Source organism: Phyllobates terribilis, unplaced genomic scaffold, assembly GCF_046119375.1.
Source record: "Phyllobates terribilis strain yellow unplaced genomic scaffold, ASM4611937v1 Scaffold_7__3_contigs__length_470593459, whole genome shotgun sequence".
NCBI lineage: Eukaryota > Metazoa > Chordata > Amphibia > Anura > Dendrobatidae > Phyllobates > Phyllobates terribilis.
The window spans coordinates 241663965-241686517 of record NW_027362767.1 but is presented as its reverse complement, the minus strand read 5'-3'; the positions used below and the strand labels follow the sequence as shown (position 1 = coordinate 241686517).

General features: G+C 48.3%; 1 protein-coding gene across 1 annotated transcript in view; it reads left to right on the top strand.

Annotated features, from left to right (window-relative positions):
- The first annotated feature begins 1036 nt into the window (after positions 1 to 1036).
- The window catches only part of GPR173 (G protein-coupled receptor 173), a 38935-nt gene continuing 17418 nt past the window's right edge, over positions 1037 to 22553 (top strand). The window contains exon 1 of the mRNA XM_073639970.1: positions 1037 to 1270. The gene's annotated coding sequence lies outside the window, so the exon portion shown is untranslated. The remainder of the gene's footprint in view (positions 1271 to 22553) is intronic.

The window sequence follows — 22553 nt, the reverse complement described above, 5'->3', positions numbered from 1 at the left end:
TGATGTGAAATACGCAGTATTCTGAGTTAAAATCTATGTTCGAAAGCTCTGTGTGAACATACCTATAAGGTATGTTCAGATGTAGCATTTTCTGTATTTTTTTTTATTTCTGCATAAAATAAGCACAGTATTGGCAGGAAAAAGGCTGCGTACATTACAAACAGTTTAGATGCATTTTTTACACATTTTGATGAATTTTTTGATGCGTTCTTCCTTGGAGATTTGTGAATTGTTATTGTATCACTCTTCCTTCACTGGATATCCCTGAGTTTTTAAGGGCAAAAATGCAACAACATAAGAGTTTGCATGCATTTTTCATGCTTTTATCTGTGTTTTTTCTAAGGTCTTCATAAAAAATGCAGTAAGGACGCCACAAATATGCTGATAGAATTGATATGCTGTGTCTTGGGGAAAACAAAAATGTAAGGACACAATGTGCAACATGGGCGTGAGATTTTATACATCTCATTCATTTGGCTGCTTCTGTAAAATGCTGCATTTTTTATGCTAAAAATTATCGGGCAAAAAAAAAAAAGGCATCAAATACGCTACATGTGAACAAGCCCTTAGATCGTTCTAAAAAAGTTGTCGCTGTTCTGAGGGAGACCTATGCAGCTGCCCAGATCCAAAATCCATCATCGTAACATGACCCCCCGAGAGTCCGAGCAAAGAAAAGACCACGCAGCACAGCAGCGACTGTAGACGTCTCCGGCAGGTGAACACAAGTGTCGTTTCCAAACCATGGACTGAAATTTGTGTGGAAAAGGTGAGCAGCGATGCTCTGCGGGGATTTGCTTGTGTAGATTTTGGCAGTTAACGAGTATCACGAAAAATGTCCCTTGAATGATGGATCCTTGGAGGATCCGTGCACATAATTTACGCGTCTTCCTACAACGCCGTCCATGGAGCGAGACATCTTGTATGCCGGGGACCGAGTGAAGCTTTCTTTGCCTAAATGATGTCAGACCAGTGCAGGGGAGGGATGGGGCTGTATCCCTGCGAACATCCGGAGCCGACAAGTCATCCGGCTCCCGTATCCATAGCAACAAGAGGCGGATACCTCTTCCCTGTCCCCGTCAGCCCCCCTTTCTTCATCTCCATCCTTCGCTCCCTGCCTCCCCCTCCCCACCATGTAGAAGATGGCTGGTTCCTTTTTGCTGGAGTGGCCTGGAAGGAAAAATCAGACGGGCACCCCGAATCTACAGCTTCCCGGTGCCCCTCCATCTACAGTCTCCGGCTGGGGTAACATTAAGACCCAGCAAGCGAACAGGTAAGGATGGGAATGGTTCCCGTGATGTTCTGCCGTACCAAAAAAGGGGGAAAGGAGGGACAGGCTGCTCCCGTCCGTGTGCCCGTCCATAGCCTAAACCCATCAATCTGACTACATATTGTAAGATCGACGTGATGCCTCCATCTCCTGCATTTCCAGCTATTGTCCCCATCCCAGCATCGCTTTGTATGCCTGCGTCCCCCTCCCCCACCGGTGTATCCCCAGCCATGTCTCTCATCTGCTTTATTATCCATTCTGTAGTCTTGTCTCCGTCTCGCCCGTATTTGTCTCTCCGGGGCAGGATTACATAGGAACGAGATCATAATCACCTAATAAAAAAATGCTTCTGATTGTGTAGATGGCCGTCTGGATACTGCACTAGATAGACTTCACCCTTTCTATGCCAGGAGGCCTGCAATGTGGAGCAGCCTCGCTGGCGAATAAAACGGTAGAATTGTCCTCCGGGTGCAGAATGGAGGCCTCCAGTGTGAATGATAGCATGTACGTAAACCTCTGTGTGCAGCACCCCTGATGCCGGTATACGTGCCATCATCTGGGTAAGCAACATCAGCCTATAATGCATTACTATGCCACCCAGTGTAGCGATTAACCCTTTAGGCCTGGGGTTGCTAGCGACGCATCTGGCAGCTCTTTGTTCCAAACTTTTGCTAAGACTAAGGGGGCATAGGCCACATAACATATGCCAGGCATTATGCCGCAGGGTGAACTGACCGATGGGCCGCTCATCCCTACGGCTGATTATCGTCATATATAAAATTGGTTTTCCTTTTGCTTCCTCTTTGTTAACCTCAATAAACGCCCTCTTAACTGAAAGCCTAACATATCTTCATTAACTGTGCATTTTAACTACAAACTAGTGTTCCCTGTTAACAGCTAGTAACTTTTATGCGGAATCCCTGGCAGAAACCCCAAGGAAAAAATAAATCTTACACTCAGGGTCCTCTCCAGGTTTGCGCAGGACCGTGGGCGACAGAGTCCCAACTTTTCACTTTCAATCTCTTTTTATCATTTTTTTTGGAGGCAAAGAGAGCAAAAAATAGCGATTCTGACATTTCGTTTTTTTTTCGTTTTCGTGTTCACTGTCCTGGATAAATATTATTATTTTATTAGTTTGGACAGTTACGTACGTGGCAATACCAAATATATACATTTTTATATATTTTTTTGTTTTAGTTAATGGGGGATCTGAAATCTTATATATACATATAATTATATACGGTATTTACATTTTTTTACATACTGCAGTGTACTATAAATTTACCTATCTTCTATGATATTGGCTCCATAGGTGTACAAATAGCAATAATAATCTTTTTATTTATATAGCACCAACATATTCTGCAGCACTTTACAATTCAGACAATTTACAGACATTATTGGCACTGTCCCCATTGGGGCTCACAATCTACATTCCCTAACAGTATTTTTTTTGCAGTGTGGGAGGAAACTGGAGAACCTGGAGGAAACCCACACAAACACTGGGAGAACATACAAACTCCTTGCAGATGTTGTCCTTGGTGGGATTTGAACCCAGGACCCCAGTGCTGCAAGGCAACAGTGCTAACCACTGAGCCACCGTGCTGCACATGGGGGTTGTTGATAGTCACCATGACTGCCATGACACTGCCATCAACACCCAGTAATCATGTTGCAGGGTGGGCCAATGGTCAACAAAAGGGACACCTTCCTCCATTTCCAACCTCGTAAATACCGCTGTCAGAACTGACCGCAGCATATAAGCTGTTAAACTGCTGCACCTGGAGCACCCAGCACCCGTACATTATGGAATAGGCTCATATCCTCTATACATGCAATGCGCACATCCTCTGTACATGTAGGGTGAATGTCGAGTATTGAAACCTGGGCAGAGTGGGTCCTCCAGGCACCGTGGGCCCCAGCACTTACCCGGGTTTGCCAGGTGTTGGTAGCGGTCCTGCTGCCACTTTATCATACATATTTCCAGTTCTGACAGATGAATACACATTTATATTATAAACTACACTCCTCAATATTGAAATTGCAACACCAAGAAGGAAAAGTGGTGGAATTCTGGACATCACAGGATGGATAGACCTGCAAATGATGAAAGAATGGAAACAAAATTTTCAAAACATCTCAATCCCTTCAATGTCAAGTTTGACCACCAGGTGCAGAAATCCCTGCACACTCCTGCGACGCTGAATGCAACTGGATGTGAAAATCATCAAGATCCGCTGCTGGCAGCTCCCTGTGGAATTGCCGACCCAAGATGTGTTTGATTGGAAACAAGTCCGGAGACACTGCAGGCCATGGTAGCACGGCCATACAGGCTGCTCACACTAGCAAAATATGTAGCCTGGCATTGTCACCCCACACCATAATCCCATGATTAGGACTAGTGTGATGTTCCCTCATGAAGGCTTCTTCATGGCATTGCTCACAGGGTCTCCAGACTGATTCCAGCTATTATTGCATCCTAGACAAAAGGGGGACTTATTGATGAGGATAGACCTCCATTCCAGCATCCATTGTTCCATTCCATTCTCCATCTAGAGACCACCTGGGTAATGCCATAAACAGGCCGTCACGAAGGAACGTCACATCAGTGCTACTACCAAGATTATGGTGTGGGGTGACATAATGTACGATACCTAGACCCCTCTGGACTTTCTTCCAGGTACACTAACACCTCGGCATTACGTTGATTTGGTTGTGGAACCAGTAATATGGCTGTGTCTCTTAAGTGTCCCAAAAGCCATTTTTCAACATGACACCTGGTCGCATTTTGCTCGTGCAACTGTAAGCCGCCTTTGTGGCCTAAACGTGCTACTGTGGCTGCAGTGTCTCCAGACTTGTCTCCCATCAAGCACATTGGTTGTCAATTTTAAAAGGAGCTGCCAGCAGTGGATCTTGATGATTTACCCAAGTGCATTCAGTGTAGCAGAACCTTCCTCAGATGACCATTAATAATCTCACCGCAGAGAATGCTGTAAGTGGCGAGATTTCTGCACATGGCACTCATACTCCAGACTGAAAAAATCGAGATGTTTTTAAAATATTTTCATTTTTTTCATCATTTGCACATCAGTAACACATCTATCCATCCTGGGATTTCCATAATTCCACAACTTTTCCATCTTGGGTTACAATTTCAGTGTTGAGGAGTGTATATTAGTAGATCATGTCATGAGATTTATTATGATGTTCAGGGCGGTACATCAATGATATTTCTATAAAATATATATTTTTAATAATCACAATATAATTGTGTTATTCCAGTATGCAGAGGCGTAATTTGAGGATCATGGCCTTCAATGCAAAATCTCCAATAGGGCCCCCAACTGTAACGGAAGACCCGTAAAAGTATTGGTCTCCTCAAATGAGCTGAAGGCACCTTTAAGACCTCCAAGGTCATGGTGTGACTAAAACCCCTGCTTGCTGAGGCGGTGGCTCCTAACGTGGTGTCACGCTGTCTCTGTATACTGGAGGTAGGGGGCCTAAGCTGACCCTAAGCTGGGGCCCTGGCTAATCCCTCAACCTGGAGGTACTGTTAAAGGTACAGAGGTCCAGGCCGCCAGCGTAACCCCTACCTCCTGAGGATCCCTGCACCTAAGTAATCTAGTCCTGAGAAGGACCCCGATCACAACAAAAGGGGACAAGTAATAATATGCCCACACACAGTACTTAGACGAACGAGACAGTACAAGGGAAAAACCAAAACCACCTTGCATACAACAACTACACAACTACAACAGAGGGAACACCAACGGGAAAGGAGATAAATGATAAAGCGAGGAAGGGAAAAGACACTCCAAATACACTTATCTCAGAAACTCCAAACACCACGATCCGCTCTGTAAGTCTGAATGAAATGCTTTCACCGACACTTCCCAAACAGACCAGCAGGCATTTGAAGGAGTCTCACTACAGAAGTATTGATTGCAGCTGGGCGAGGCTGGACCTCGTCTAGCACAGAGAGAGAGAGAATTAACTCCCTCACTGCCAAAAAACACAAAGCACCAACAAGTCATCTGCGAGAAGTCAGGCTGTGTACTCGTGACGATCTTCGTGGCGACACACCCGTGACACGTGGCCATTTATTTATGCGGGATAAAGGGGCACAACTTTAAAAAAAAAAACACTTTAAAGCGGTTGTCCACTACTTTAAACTTTTTGTTCTGTAAATGATTTTTTGGGGAACCAGGAACTTGTGCTCCTTAAAAATAAACTCTGCTGTTACTCACCCTTTCCTGCTCCAGCGCTGCTTCTCCAATCTTTGGTGACAGGCTTCAGCGGTGACGTTACTACTACAGCACATGTGACCACTGCAGCCAGTTACTGGGCTCAGCTGATGGGGAGGGCACTGATGGGCTACAGCGGTCACGTTCACTGTAGCCGTGACGTCACCTTCTGAAGTGTGTCAACAAAGACTGGAGCAGTGGTGGAGACACAGTGCTGGAGCATGGGTGGGTGAGTTTCTGCTGAATTTGTTATTTTTAAGAAGTGAAAGGCAATGGACCTAAATAATTATTACTAGAAAACACCTTTAAAGGGAATTTGTCATTAGTTATTTGCCACCTAATGTGAGAGCAGCATAATGTAGAGACAGAGGCCCTGAGGAGACCTGCTATAATGGGATAGCAGTGCTACCTATCAGCTTAGCGGAACTATTACATATTAATAATTGCCTATAGGAAAATGGCTATAGGTAGTGCATAGGCAGATGTCACACAAAGGCCCTGGTGTCTGAAAGGACCAGAGGCTTCAGTGCCATGTAAAAGGAATACAGATATTATTAATGGCACATGCAGGATGTTAGCAAGTATAATAGATACTGGTCCAAGTTAAAAATAATGTAATATTCCCGGAGTAAGTCTGGGGAGAGTTCCTCCTGCCATGTGTGTGCCAAAGTTGCTATATGCAATCTGATGGGTAGTAAAAATCTACTTTGAATGTGGTGGTGGGCTGCCTCATTCATACTGAGCCCATATGCCACTACAGAAGTTGCACACATGGTTTGTCCCATTATATATAGTAGCTTGAGGACCCTTTGTACAGATTTTCCATTGGGGTCCAGTAGCTTCAATTGCCCAATAAAAAAAAATCACATAAACGAGCCTCGTATAGAAATTAATAATTACAAGGAATCAGTGGCCGGGATGTCTAGACTTTATCAAGTCATTTACTTCTCTTCTCTTTGGGCTTGTGTGCATGATGGTTAAGGAACTACCTTAATGAGGATATGTTGATAGGTCGAATGTTGTCAGTTTTTGCTTTTCTTATATTCCTGCTGTTCCTATGAATATTCTCCTTTTTTCTTTTTGAAAATCTGCCATACGGTTCCAAAGATATCGGCCTTATAATTTAGTGCAAATGTTTATGGTCTTTGTCAAGGGAGCAGTGCTAAAAGGGTAATTATGAAGAGCAGGCTAAAGACACGCCCAAGAGGATCCTGTGAGACACGCCCCAGAGGATCCTGAGAGACACGCCCCAGAGGGTCCTGTGAGACACACCCCAGAGGATCCTGTGAGACACGCCCCAGAGGATCCTGCGAGTCACGCCCCAGAGGGTCCTGTGAGACACGCCCCAGAGGATCCTGTGAGACACGCCCCAGAGGATCCTGCGAGGCACGCCCCAGAGGATCCTGTGAGATACGCCCCAGAGGATCATGTGAGACACGCCCCAGAGGATCATGTGAGACATGCCTTTTTGGTAAATATCTAAAAATTAGCACTAGATAAAAAGGCCCATTTCTCTGGAACGGTATGGCAGATTTTAATAAAGAAAATAACGGAATACTCAGGGGGTCAGATGGAATAAAATAAGAGCAAAAAATGGCCCAATTTGACCTAGTGTCAGGTCCTTTTCTGCTGAGTAGTCAGTGGCAGGTTTCAATCTCTGAACATCCGGGCACCATTTGCTAAATTCTCTCTTAAAAATTGCAGCTGTTCTTGAGATATTAGCACCTTTCTTTTGTTGACAGCTCGTTGCGTAGGAGACCGACCACTGCTGCTGTTTAGCTTGTAATCACTGCCAGCGATCCCGACTAGTTTCAAAACAGTGCGTAAAAGCTCAACAAAAAAGAGCTTGTAAGTCCTGTGCATGTTTTGCTGTCTAGCAACAGTGGTTGGTCTCCAAGGCAACGAGCTGTAAACAAAAGAAAAGTGTTAATATCTCAAGAACAACTGAAAATTTTAATAAGCAGTAAATTGCAAAAATGCTCGTATTTACAAGCACTATCCGATAATACCCATTTTGAACATAAGGATTATCCCTTTAAGTTTCAGGAACCTGGAAGATAAAGGTGAATTAGAATATGAGGGCCACCATAGAATGGGGATCTATCATGTAGATGAATAAATTGGACATAAGGTTCTGGATCCATATACAGCTTTTCACTGCGGTTGGGGAGATCTGACTTATACCATACACAATAATTGCTATTCATAAACACTTATGGTGACTAATCTTCTTTAAAGAAAAAAAATAGGTCAGCCCTACTCACTTCCCACACATCGCACCGTGTTCGACCTCCATAATCAGACTGTAAGTACATTTTCCTTCAGAAACACCCTGATTTGTAAGACTTGATAATTAATGTAGGCAAGACCAAGCAAAGTGATAAGTGTGAGCTTACTAATTAGCAAAAAGCAAGTGCAAACTTATTAATTACTTATATAGTAATATCCCTTCCTTCTCTGCCTTCTGATAATTATGAAATTTAAATATTCCAGATTTTTTTCCAGCATACAATTCCAATATATCATTGGATCTGAAGTCATCACTATCCTTAAAGTGGCTGTCAATTTTTAGGGGTGTCATGCCGGTGATTCGCACAGGTTGAAAGCGCCTTCCTACTCACTGCTCACTACTCTGCTACTCCAAGTGTCAGACCATCTCGCTGAGCTGCCTTATGCAACACTTCCAGCACTTCTACATCCTCCTGTAGCTGGAGAGTCTCCACCTGGCTATAGGGAGTCATGGCCAGACTCTGCAGGAATTTAAAACCACTGTGTTCTGCAGAGTATTGCTTTCCTATCCTATCCTATCCTATCCCCTGCTACCAGTGGTAATATTAAGCAGCCCCACCCTCCACACCTTGCCCTAGCTTAGGTTTTAGTTGCAGTTTCTTTCTAGTTCCCTGTCTTGGTGCATTATTGTTTTAACTCTCCTGTTACCGGCTTATTTACTTTTTTGATCTGATCTCTCCGCTCCTGACCCCGGCTTCGTATTTTGAGCCTGTGGTGCACACCCCGTCCTCGGACTGTCTGACCAAGTTTCTATCTTCGCATTCATGCATCTGGCACATTGGTCAGCTGATGCAGGTTCGGGGACTGCCCTAGAGTGGCACCAACGGCCCAAGCCTATCCTCACCTTCAGAGGCTCTAGTGAAGACCAGGTAGTTACTTAGTTACGCCCCTCCAGGATAAACCTGGCCAGTGGCGCAATGGATCCACACCCACCGTCGTCACATGAGGACATTTTTTCTTAATTAGATGCAAGTTTTTGGGACTAAAAATCAATTTTGCAATTGGGTTTCATCAAAAATTTTGCATGTTTGCCTTCTATAGCCTCTGATTAGCACTGTACTCTGGCTGCTCTCAGCTGATTTATGACCATCAAAGTTGAATGTGCAGGGAAACTAAAAGTCAAATGTTGCAAAATTTTAAATGAAACCCAATTGTAAAAATGATTTTTAGCCCCAAATACATGCTTTTAAGTAATAAAAAAAATAATTAGACAACCCTTTAAGGGCCCTTTCATGCTTCAGTTTTTTTGGTACGTGTGCTATAGATGTTATTTTTACAGACAGATCATGGACTCATTACAATCAAGGTTCCTTTTCACATGCGCTTTGTTTTTGTGGACCGATGTGTAAGGGGGAAGACCGGGGTGTAAGTACTTTCAGAACAAGGGATCCGGAACTACCGGGGCTGTGCCTCTGGTTGCAGGGAGAAGACAGACTGCGAGCACAGGAGTCAGGTGACCGGGAAGCTGTGGGCGTGTCTAGAGCCAGAGCTCAGGTGTCAGGTGACCATGGAGCTGAAGGCGTGTCTAGGAAGAGGGAGAAAAAGGAGTTTTGCGCGGGAAAGCAGGCAGTTGACAGTGGGAGTCAAGCCCGACTAGAGGGAGAAGAGACGCAGGGTCCGTGGAGCCGAGCAAGTGAGGTGCAGTGCTATGGACTAGGGGCTCAGCGGGTCAAACCGGAGATCATCCGCTGCCGCCAGAAGACGTGGAGTCGAGCAAGTGAGGTGCAGTGTTATGGACTAGGGGCTCAGCAGGTCAAACCGGAGACCGACCGCTACCGCCAGAAGACGGAGCATTGTTTAGGCGGGGAAGCCAGAAGAAAACACCGGCATCAGCCGGCATCTGCCTTGTTGAGAACTAGAGTCAGCTAAGTGTAAAACTGCCGATTACAACCGTGTCGACTCTGCTACATCTAGCGAAACTGTGAATTGTCGTTTATAGTCTGTTGTCCCCATATTTCTCCTGTTACTCCCTGCGTGGAGATTGACCCTGTTACAGTAAATCCCCCTTATTTATTAACCCTGTACTAGCTGCTCTGTGTTTCTGTGTCACTGCATCTAAAGTACCTGTGTTACATTTGGCATAGTCGGCAGGATGCAGTCTTTAGACACAGACACTGCAGATCAGTCCCTCCTGGGAGCCCCTGGATCTAGCTTGCCGCTGGGGGCCATGCTCAGCAATCTCCCAAAGTTCACCAGGGACAACATGATGCTGTGGGACTGGGTTGAGAGAGTCAGGAGTATGTTACGTATGCAGCCGATGACCCCATCTATGTAAGCCGAAATAGCCTTACTGGCCCTAGACGGCAGGCCCAGCACTCCGTGATGTACCGCCCTCCCCATGACCGGGATACTGTAGAAAAAGTGGTGCGGATATTGGAGGAGATGCATGGGGATCCCAACAATGTAGGAGAGCTGAGGATACGGCTGTTTCACCAAGTGCAGCAGGAGGGGGAGACTGTGACGCAGTATGTTAATGCATTACAGATGGTGCATGCCTATATCACTAGAAAAGACATGGGGAATTTGGGAATGGGCCCCCCTGACGTGATCTTAAGGGACCAATTTGTGGCAGGCCTCAGGGATGTGCAGCTGAAGCAGGCCTCAGGGAGCGCCTGCGCGCCAACCTACGTATGACTTTTCTAGAAGTGGGGGCGGAGGCACGTGTGAGAGAGCAGGAGATGGGGGTGACGGCTCTGGCAGGGATGGTCCGGAGTAATGAGGTACCCACCTTGCCTGCAGCTGAACTGGAATGGGCTCGAGAGATGCGAAAGGAGATACAGGAAATGCGGGGTGAATGGTCCAGTCTCAAGAAGACCCCTGCACCGAGAGATACCCGGATCGATTGCCCCAGTTAGGGAAAGAATTGAATTCAGGCCCTGCCCTGCAGAAGAGTTCCATAGAGAAGTGAGGCAGCCCTACACAGACAGAGACACGACTTGCTGGAAGTGCGGAGGCGCAGGACATTTCGCCAGGGGCTGTGCAAGCCGAGGGCGGCCCCTGTCGCGACAGCCGTTAAACTAACGGGTTCCGTGTTTGGGGGACCCAGCCCGGAGCCTAAGGAAGGGGAAAGAAAAAGAGGAAGTCCCAAGGACCTAGTTTCCACTAGCCCGACTGTCTGGGCTGAAATAAGCAGTCGGGCTGTTCACTGCCTGATTGACAGGGGATCCCAGGTGACTACGATGACAGAAGCCTATTTTCAACAGCAATTTCCAGAGATAGCGCGGCCTGAATGGGGACCAGTAATTAGACTCACGGCAGCTAATCAATTACCCATCCCGGTTGCAGGTGTGGTATGGATGAAGATTTGAGTGTATGGAAAAGATGTGGGAAAAAAAGGGGTCGTCTTGGTCGCAGGGGAAACCGGAAGTGGACCCCCGGTGACCCTCGGAATGAATGGGCTGAAAGAGATCGGGCAAATCCTGATTAGTGAGCCGAAGGAGATTCCTCTAGACCGGTGGGACCCACAAACCCCCCCAAGGAGGGTTTTTCAACAATTAATCCGAGCCGCCCAGGCTCAGGAGACGTCGAGTGAAGGGAAGGTCCTGGGGAAAATAATAGTACAAGCAGCTACGGCGCTCACCTTACCGCCAGGACAAACTGTACTCACGTTACCCGCTCGGGCCTGCACACCTCTTGAGGGGATCGAAAATCAGATAGAACCAACATCGATGGACAAAGTACCCCCTGGACTCCTGGTGGCTCGGACACTGGCCACCGTCCAGGGTGGCAATGTTATAGTGCGGTGCGTTAATCTGGGCGAAGGTGATCTCACACTCCCTCCCAGGGCGGAAATAGCCCAGATTCTGGGAATGCCAGAGAAGTTGGTGCGACCTGATGTGGTACAGATGTCCGCTGTACGAGGAGACCACTGGACTCTGGCGGTCACCGTGCCGCCGGAATCCCACCGTGCTAGTGCGAAGGGGGGACGAAGAATCCTAGAACGAATGCGGGCTGAATTGACGGGACTTTCACCTCGACAGGTGCAGCAGGTTGAGTAGGTACTGGAGCGGTACCAGGAAGTCTTTGCTTGCCATGAGAATGATTTTGGTTGCACCGAAGCTATTACCCACGAGATTCCCACGGGGAGCGCTGCCCCAGTGCGGGAGAGATACCGGCAGATACCTCCCCAGATGTATAAAGATGTCAAGGAAATGCTAGCCCATTTGTTACAGAATGGTGTGATACGGGAGAGTCAGAGTCCGTGGGCAGCCCCAATTGTCCTGGTCAGGAAGAAAGATGGGACCCTGCGGTTCTGTGTGGACTATAGACGACTGAATGCCTGTACAGTACGAGACTCTTACCCACTACCCCGAATCGAAGAGTCCCTGTCGGCCTTAGGGAAGGCAAGATACTTCTCCTCCTTGGATCTGGCCAGCGGGTATTTGCAAGTGCCCGTGGCCGAACATGACCCTGCGAAGACGGCATTCATATTACCCATGGGACTGTTCGTGTTCAATCGGATGCCCTTCGGCCTGACTAACGCCCCCAGGACATTCCAGCGTCTGATGGAGAGGTGCCTTGGCGATTTGAACTTCGAGGCGACACTGATTTATCTTGACGACATAATTGTCTATGCCGCCACCTTCGAGGAGCACCTCCAGCGACTGGAGCAAGTACTGAGTCGCCTACAGAGTCATGGCCTAAAGGTGAAGCCCCAGAAGTGCCACCTGTTCCGCAAACCGATCGAATATCTCGGTCATACTGTGTCCGGTGAAGGAGTCAGGCCCACCCGGGAAAAGGTGGCCGCCGTAGAGGAGTGGCCTACCCCGAAGATAGTGAAGGATGTTCGGGCCTTCCTGGGACTTGCCGGATACTACCGAAGATTCCTGAAGAACTTCACCCGCATAGCCAACCCATTGCTGGAGCTACTTAAGGGAGTGCCGGCGGGCTCCAAGAATCAGGCGATTCGGTGGGGAAGCAGCCAGGAAGAGGCCTTCCGTGCCCTAAAAATGGCCCTGACCGAGGCCCCAATACTTGCCTATGCGGATTTCTCCCAACCATTCATACTCCACACTGATGGGAGCCTACATGGTCCGGGAGCCGTGTTATCCCAAGTACAGGAGGAGAAAGAGCGCGTGATTGCGTACGCCAGTCACTTCCTTCACGACTCTGAGAGGAACCCAGATAATTATAGCTCTTTCAAATTAGAGTTGCTGGCCCTTGTTTGGGCACTGACTGAAAAGTTTGCAGAGTATTTGTCTGGGTCCGAAGTACTGGTGAGAACAGATAACAACTCGCTGGCTCACCTGGAGAATGCGAAATTGGGGGCCCTGGAGCAGCGATGGGTGGCCCGCATGGCCAGGTACCGGTATAAGATCGCCTACCGTTCTAAGGCAGAGAATACTCACGCCAACGCCCTCTCCAGAGTGACATATAAACGGACTGATCATGACCGCGATGAAGATTTGGAGGTGGATGAGGTCCCTAGCTTCCGAAGTTTCGTGGGACCGCTGGTCGCGGCGCAGGGACAGATAGGAGAGACGTCAGAAGAACAAGTGCTAGGGCAGCCAAGAGACAACTGAGTCCGACTTCAACAGACTGACAAAGAAGTCGCCCAATTATGTCAATGGGTGGCTTTGAGACAGGTCCCCAGTCGAAAGGAGAGGAGTACCCTGTCCCCAGGGGCCCTGAAAATGTTGGGACAATGGGAGAGACTTTGTTTGTGAGATAGGCTGCTGTACCGACGGGTACAGCTACTGCGAGAGTTCGGGATCACTTGGCAAGTGGTGATCCCAGAGAAGTTGGTCGGAGTAGTGGCTAAGGAGGCTCATGAATGAGAAGCTCACTTCGGACCAGAGAAGACATTTCAGTGGTTGCAGAGGCTGGTGTACCACCCCCGACTGCGAGCAATAATAGAAGACACTTGTCGAAGATGTCGGAGCTGTGAACTGGTTAAGCCCCCAGAGCAGCGGGTCCCCATACAAACCATTGTGACTTCTGCCCCTTGGAGGTGTTGATGATCGACTATTTGACTGTTGGACCGGCACATCTCGGGTATGAACACTGCCTAGTGATGACAGACCATTTCTCAAAGCTTGCGGTGGTGACCCCGACCAGAGACCAGACCTCCGAATCTGCTGCGCAGGCCATCTGCCGAGACTTCATTCGGGTGTACCGCTGCCCAAAGAGGATCCATTCCGATCAAGGCGCCTGCTTCCAGGGCCGGGTGATGGAAGAGCTGCACCGGTTGTACAGGATTGAGAAGTCATGGACTACTCCTTACCACCCTCAAGGAAATGGGGCCTGTGAACGCTTTAATCGGACACTGATCCAAATGCTCCGCACGTTGGAGGAAGATCGGAAGGTACGGTGGCCTGAGTTTGTTGCCGAGCTGGTGTGGGTCTACAACAACCGAGTGAATAGTACGATGGGGTTCACTCCTTATACCTTACTGTTCGGGCGAAAGGGGCGAGAGATTACCGAGTTAGAGCTGGACCCCGAGGAGGACTACCCACGGACGGGGGTGTATTCCTGGGTCCGGGAACACCGGCATCGACTGCAGTCCCTCCGACGGTTGGTACAACAAAAGTTTTGGGAGCTCAAACATCATGAGACATTGCCTCTTCGAGGGACAGCTCTGAGGCCCGGGGAGTGGGTGTTGGTTCGAGACAGGCGGCCCCGAGGCAAATTGAGTAGGCAGTGGGAATGGACCCCGCACCGAGTGAAGTGCAGGGTTGGCGCTGAAGGACCTGTGTATGAAGTTCAACCCAAGGGGGCTGAAGGAGCCCCTACCAGAGTGGTTCACCGTAGTATGCTGCGGCCCTGTCTGTCTAAAGATGACGAAGATGAAGAAGGATCACCTGCTTCTAGAGAGGGTCCTGTCACAGTTGCCCCAAGCCACGATGTGGATGAAGAAGAATTGTTGATTCTACCTCCGAGCCACAGCACTCGATTACCTGCAGTCCCAGTGCAGGCGGCGAGGGAACACCATCGGTTGAAGCCACCGGGCAGGCGGAGATTGGGAATCCAAGTGTCCCTGCACCCCCCATCGGTCAAACTGAGTTACGCCGGTCAGAACGGACAACAGCAGGAGTGCCTCCTCACCGTTACGAACAAGATCAATTTATATGGCAACATATCGTTCAGGAAGTCCAAGAATGTGAACGTTTGGTGAAGGAACTCTCGCCCGTGGAATGGCGAGTTAAAGGAGAGTGGGAGTGTAAGGGGGAATACCAGGGTGTAAGTACTTTCAGAACAAGGGATCCGGAACTGCCGGGGCCGTGTCTCTGGTTGCAGGGGGAAGACAGACTGTGAACACAGGAGTCAGGTGACCGGGAAGCTGGGGGCGTGTCCAGAGCCAAAGCTCAGGAGTCAGGTGACCGGGGAGCAGGAAGCGTGTCTAGGAAGAGGGAGAAAAAGGAGTTTTGCGCGGGAAAGCAGGCAGTTGACAGTGAGAGTCAAGCCCGACTAGAGGAAGAAGAGACACAGGGTCCGTGGAGCCGAGCAAGTGAGGTGCAGTGTTATGGACTAGGGGCTCAGTGGGTCAAACCGGAGACCGCCCGCTGCCGCCAGAAGACGTAGAGCCGAGCAAGTGAGGTGCAGTGTTATGGACTAGGGGCTCAGTGGGTCAAGCCGGAGACCGCCCACTGCCGCCAGAAGACGGAGCATTGTTTAGGCGGGGAAGCCAGAAGAAAACACCGGCATCAGCCGGCATCTGCCTTGTTGGGAACAAGAGTCAGCTAAGTGTAAAACTGCCAATTACAACCGTGTCGACTCTGCTACATCTAGCTAAACTGTGAATTGTCGTTTATACTCTGTTACCTGCTACTCCCCTTATTGTCCCCATATTTCCCCATATTTCCCCTGTTACTCCCTGCATGGAGATTGACCCTGTTACAGTAAATCCCACTTGTTTATTAACCCTGTACTGGCTGCTCTGTGTTTCCGTGTCTCTGCATCTAAAGTACCTGTGTTACAGATGCATCAGCAAATAAAACAAGAAAATGAACATGGAGACACATCCTAATTAGATCCATATTGCGGATCAAACTTTGCCAATGGAAGTCGAAAGCCTCATGCAAAAATCATGACACATGGTGGCCGTCGATTGCTGTCTGTATTTCACCGTTTAGTAAGTAGGAGAAGCTAAAAAATATATATTTTTATGAGAAAAATGGATGCAACAAAGATTGTAAAAACTGACACACAAACCAAAAATGGCCCAAGAATCTTGAAAAAAAACTTGAACCTACTTCTTAGTAGGGTCCCATGACAATAAACTGATCAGAAAATGTCCCCACCCCACCCCCTGTTGTGATCTTCAGCAATCAATGGTAATCTGTTAAAACATTACAGTGAGTGTTCAATTTCCCTGCAGCGCCACCACAGGGGAGATGAAGCATTACACAGCGTTCATGCAAATCATTGGGCTGTCTGAGAAATGCAGGACAAGATGGGTCCTTCCGGAGTGAAAGCAACCTTCATAACTGCTCTCAAATGTGTCCAAGAGATGAGGGTCCTGAACAGAGTATTTTCTCTCATATATAGAATGTAGCAACACATCCCCTTTAAAACTTTCACCCTTATTTAAAAGCAAGATTACACTACCACTACTTAAGGAGTAAAACTCAGTAGTTCTGCAGTTTTATGGCATTGGAGCCCTAATAACGCCAACATATTAAATAAAATATTTGTATAGTTTTACCATAACCAAAAAGGGATCAGACTTTTTTTAAAACCCGGAAAAAAGCTGAAGAAGAGGACTTGTCACCAGGGCAAAATTAGCCAGTTTTTGTTCTTATTTTATTCCCGTCGCTCCCCCAAGTATTCTGCTGTTTGTTTTATTTAAATCTGTCATAAGGTTTCAGACTTATGGGCCTTTTTATTTAGTGCTACTTTACATGGTCCGCACCATACTCTGGGGGCGTGACTCAAGGGATCCTCTGGGGCGTGTCCTTAAACAGCTTTGCATAATTACTCCATGTGCCATGCCCCCTAGATAATGACCATACATATTAGCACTAAATAAAAAGGCCTATATCTCTGGAACCGTATGGTGCATGAAAAAAAAATTAACTCAGGGGAGCAGCGAGAATAAAGTAAGACCAAAAACTGTCCACTTTTGATTTGATGACAGGCAATCTTTAAAACTAGGGGAAGATGTGTCTGCCCACAATTTCCACCTTCACTGGGCACTGCAGGGAGTATTTATGGTCTGCCAGAGAGGAGACATTACTATATTGCAACTGTATTCCGGATAGTACTGTATGAAGTCCATATGCTGTATTAGCTCATATTGACAACTGCTTTAAGGGGCTAATAAAGTAGAGAAAAACCCTTTAATGATTTTTTTTTTTACTGTGTGTAATGTTGCCAAGGGTCGGGCCACAGGAAATAGTCATAGCTTATATTGCAACAGGAAAACTCTTACCGTCATAAGGCGCTCAGCATAATGGTCTACAACCTGGGTGAGGCACACAGCTGGGTGAGGTTATCGCAGAGAGACACTGTAGGTAAGAAAAAAAATTAACAAATAAGCCAAATAGTCTTTGGCCTTACCTCGGTCACCATCTGGGAGTAAGGCAGTTGTGGTGTCTGACTTATGGGCCTGTGGTTCACTTATGTCAGGGATCTATAGGGCTACAATTTGGCAGCACTCGGATACCGGTTGTAAATTCTCAAAAACTATAGGGTGGTCTTTGGTTGCATCCCTTTTTGGTCTGAGAATTTTTACAGACGTCCTTTTCATTTCTGCTTCCATTCGTCACGCTTCTGCTTGCAGCCCGGCTTCTCCTTTATAGTAGTCCAGACCCTGTCTGTTTCCTAACTGCATCACTGGCGGACCCTCAATGAACACTAGAAAATACCCGTATGGACTCACGGCCCACAGTCAATGACTACCTGCCTGCATGTTAGCACCAATCCCTAAAATAGTATCTCCAGCACCACCCCTCGCAACGTTGTGGTGTAGCGTCTTTGTCGCTGCACGTTGTGCTTGCCACTCAGGCTCACTCACTATTCCCAATTTTTCCGGGACTGTCCTGAATTTCTTGATACAATCCATGGACATGGCCCAGAGCAGGGCCGGCTCCAGGTTTTTCTGGGCCCCGGGCGAAAGAGTCTCAGTGCGCCCCTTTAATACATACCACGATTCATGATGCACAGATACCGCAGAGAAATATATATATATATAGAGTACATGCAAAGATTTCACTTCTTACATTACATGAGTGATATCTATTGTAAATTCCACAATAGCTCAGAAACCGGCAAATCGCTCCACACAGTATACTGGCCCCCATATAACGCTCCATACGGAATACTGGCCCCCATATAATGCTCCATACGGAATACTGGCCCCCATATAACGCTCCATACGGAATACTGGCCCCCATATAACGCTCCATACTGAATACTGGCCTCCATATAAGGCTCCATACGGTATACTGGCCCCCATATAAGGCTCCATACAGAATACTGGCCCCCATATAACGCTCCATACGGAATACTGGCCCCCATATAAGGCCCCATACGGAATACTGGCCCCCATATAAGGCTCCATACGGAATACTTGGCCCCATATAAGGCTTCATACTGAATACTGGCCTCCATATAAGGCTCCATATGGTATACTGGCCCCCATATAAGGCTCCTTACAGAATACTGGCCCCCATATAACGCTCCATACAGGATACTGGTCCCCTTATAAAGCTCCATACAGGATACTGGCCCCCATATAATGCTCCATACAGGACACTGGTCCCCTTATAAAGTTCCATACAGGATACTGGCCCCCATATAACGCTCCATACAGGATACTGGCCCCCATATAATGCTGCATGCAGGCTGATTACCCCCCACATAATGCCCCATACAGGCTGCCCCCCCCCCTTATAATGCTCCATGCAGGCTGTTACTCCCCACATAATGCCCCATACAGGCTGTCCCCCCCCCCTTATAATGCTCCATGCAGGCTGTTCCCCCCACATAATGCCCCATACAGGCTGCCCCCCCCCTTATAATGCTCCATGCAGGCTGTTCCCCCCACATAATGCACTATGCAGGTTGTCCCCCCCCCAGGGCCGGCTCCAGGTTTTTCTGGGCCCCGGGCGAAAGAGTCTCAGTGGGCCCCTTTAATACATACCATGATTCATGATGCACAGATACCGCAGAGAAATATATATATATAATACAATGCAAAGATTTCACTTCTTACATTACATGAGTGATATCTATTGTAACTTCCACAATAGCTCAGAAACCGGCGAATCGCTCCACACAGTATACTGGCCCCCATATAACGCTCCATACGGAATACTGGCCCCCATATATCTCTCCATGCGGGATACTGGCCCCCATATAATGCTCCATACGGAATACTGGCCCCCATATAACGCTCCATATGGAATACTGGCCCCCATATAAGGCCCCATACGGAATACTGGCCCCCATATAAGGCCCCATACGGAATACTGGCCCCCATATAAGGCTCCATACGGAATACTTGGCCCCCATATAAGGCATCATACTGAATACTGGCCTCCATATAAGGCTCCATACGGAATACTGGCCCCCATATAAGGCTCCATACAGAATACTGGCCCCCATATAACACTCCATACAGGATACTGGTCCCCTTATAAAGCTCCATACAGGATACTGCCCCCATATAACGCTCCATACAGGATACTGGCCCCCATTTAATACTGCATGCAGGCTGTTACCCCCCACATAATGCCCCATACAGGCTGTCCCCCCCCTTATAATGCTCCATGCAGGCTGTTACCCCCCACATAATGCCCCATACAGGCTGTCCCCCCCCTTACAATGCTCCATGCAGGCTGTTCCCCCCACATAATGCCCCATACAGGCTGTCCCCCCCCTTATAATGCTCCATGCAGGCTGTTCCCCCCACATAATGCACTATGCAGTCTGTCCCCCCCCCCCTTATAATGCCCCATGCAGGCTGTTCCCCACCTTATAATGCCCCATGCAGGCTGTCACCCCTCCTCTTTATAATGCCCCATGCAGGATGTACCCCCCCTCTTTATAAGGCCTCATGCAGGATGTCACCCCCCCCTCTCTTTATAATGCCCCATGCAGGATGTCACCCCACCTCTCTTTATAATGCCCCATGCAGGATGTCACACACCCCTCTCTTTATAATGCCCCATGCAGGATGTACCCCCCCTCTTTATAAGGCCCCATGCAGGCTGTCACACCCTCTCTCTATAATGCCCCATGCAGGATGTCACCCCCCCTCTCTTTATAATGCCCCATGCAGGATGTCACCCCCCTCCACTCTTTATAATGCCTCATGCAGGATGTCACCCCCACTCTCTTTATAATGCCCCATCTAAGATGTCACCCCCCCTCTATTTATAATGCCCCATGCAGGATGATTACCCCCCCTCCCCTCTCTTTATAATGCCCCATGAAGGATGTCACCCCCCACATTAAAAAAAAAAAAAATCAAATACTCACCTCCCTCCTCCTCACCTGCTGCCCGCTGCTTGGGTCCGGACTCCAGCGTTGCCGGCGTCGTCCCGCTCTGCGCTCCCTGTGACGGCTCAGGGGAGGGCGCGGTGGAAAGACGTCACTGCGCCCTCTGACCTGAGACGTCACAGGGAGCGCAGAGCAGGAAGACAGCGGATCTGCGGAGGCACGGGTAGAGGTAAGTATCCGGCTGCCGGGCCCTGAGCAAGCGGCGGAGAAGGGCCGGCGCTGACACCGCTCTCCTCCGCCCATAGCCCAGCGAGGTGCACGACTGCCAGTGGGCCTCCCCGCCTGCTCAGGACCCCGGCACTTGCCCGGGTGCTGACGCCGGCCCTGCCCCCCCCCTTATAATGCCCCATGCAGGCTGTTCCCCACCTTATAATGCCCCATGCAGGCTGTCACCCCTCCTCTTTATAATGCCCCATGCAGGATGTCACCCCCCTCTCTTTATAATACCCCATGCAGGATGTCACACCCCCCTCTCTTTATAATGCCCCATGCAGAATATACCCCCCCTCTTTATAAGGCCCCATGCAGGCTGTTACCCCCTCTCTCTATAATGCCCCATGCAGGATGTCACCCCCCCTCTCTTTATAATGCCCCATGCAGGATGTCACCCCCCTCCTCTCTTTATAATGCCCCATGCAGGATGTCACCCCCTCTCTTTATAATGCCCCATCTAGGATGTCACCCCCCCTCTCTTTATAATGCCCCATGCAGGATGATTACCCCCCTCTCTTTATAATACCCCATGCAGGATGTCACACCCCCCCTCTTTATAATGCCCCATGCCTGATGTACCCCCCCTCTTTATAAGGCCCCATGCAGGCTGTCACCCCCTCTCTCTATAATGCCCCATGCAGGATGTCACCCCCCCTCTCTTTATAATGCCCCATGCAGGATGTCACCCCCCTCCTCTCTTTATAATGCCCCATGCAGGATGTCACCCCCCCTCTCTTTATAATGCCCCATCTAGGATGTCACCCCCCCTCTCTTTATAATGCCCCATGCAGGATGATTACCCCCCCCCTCCCCTCTCTATATAATGCCCCATGCAGGATGTCACCCCCCACATTAAAAAAAAAATAAAAAATCAAATACTCACCTCCCTCCTCCTCACCTGCTGCCCGCTGCTCGGGTCCGGACTCCAGCGTTGCCGGCGTCGTCCCGCTCTGCACTCCCTGTGACGGCTCAGGGGAGCGCGCGGTGGAAGGACGTCACCGCGCCCTCTGACCTGAGATGTCAAGGGAGCGCAGAGCAGGAAGACAGCGGATCTGCGGAGGCACGGGGAGAGGTAAGTATCCGGCTGCTGGGGCCCTGAGCAAGTGGCGGAGAAGGGCGGGCGCTGACACCGCTCTCCTCCGCCCATAGCCCAGCGGGGTGCACGGCCGCCAGTGGGCCCCCCTGCCTGCTCAGGGCCCCGGCACTTGCCCAGGTGCGCCGGGTGCTGACGCCGGCCCTGTCCCAGAGCAAAATCGGGGTGGGGTTTGCATAAACATAAAGCTCCTCAGATTTTGGTCATTCTCCAAGAGCTCCAGGGACAAACTTCACTCCAAAGGATGTCCAATATCTTATCTAAAGAGTAGCCAAATATCTCAATACAGTGCAAATGATTTAAAGTGGTTGTCCACCATAAGGGACATTTTTTTTGTTTTTATAAACTTCAAGTGTAATTGGGGCTAAAAATCATTTTTGCAAATGGGTTTCATTAAAAATATTGCACCGTTTGTCTTCTATATCCTCTGTGTTTCACTGTATATATTTCTGGCTGCAGAATGAGTTAACTGAGAATCCATCAGTCAGCTCCGCTATGACAGTCCAATGGGGAGTTTGTAACCCTTTTATCTGTCTTTTCTGAGATCTTCGCAGCTGATTTATGACCACATGAAAGTTGCTTGTGCTGTGAAGCAAAAACTTTAAAAGCCAAACAGTGCAAACTTTTTAATGAAACCCAATTGCAAAAATGATTTTTACCCCAAAATACATGCATATAAGTAAAAAAAAAATGAATAAAACAACTGTCTCCAAAGGTGGACAACCCCTTTAATCTAGTTGATCTATGATAGAATCATTCCCTTGTACTGAACAGAAGATAATTTATCATGACTGTAAATTAATGCTACGATCATCAATTAAATACATTTTTAGAACTTATCTAAAGTAATAAAAAGTACTTCTATAGGTTAGAGAGTTTGGGCATCAAAGTATAACAACTATAGTGATGAGGTCAACAAAAAAATATATCATCATCATCACTAATAATGCTAGTAATGATGCTACTAATGATGCTACGGAATAAAACACGTACTTCACAGATT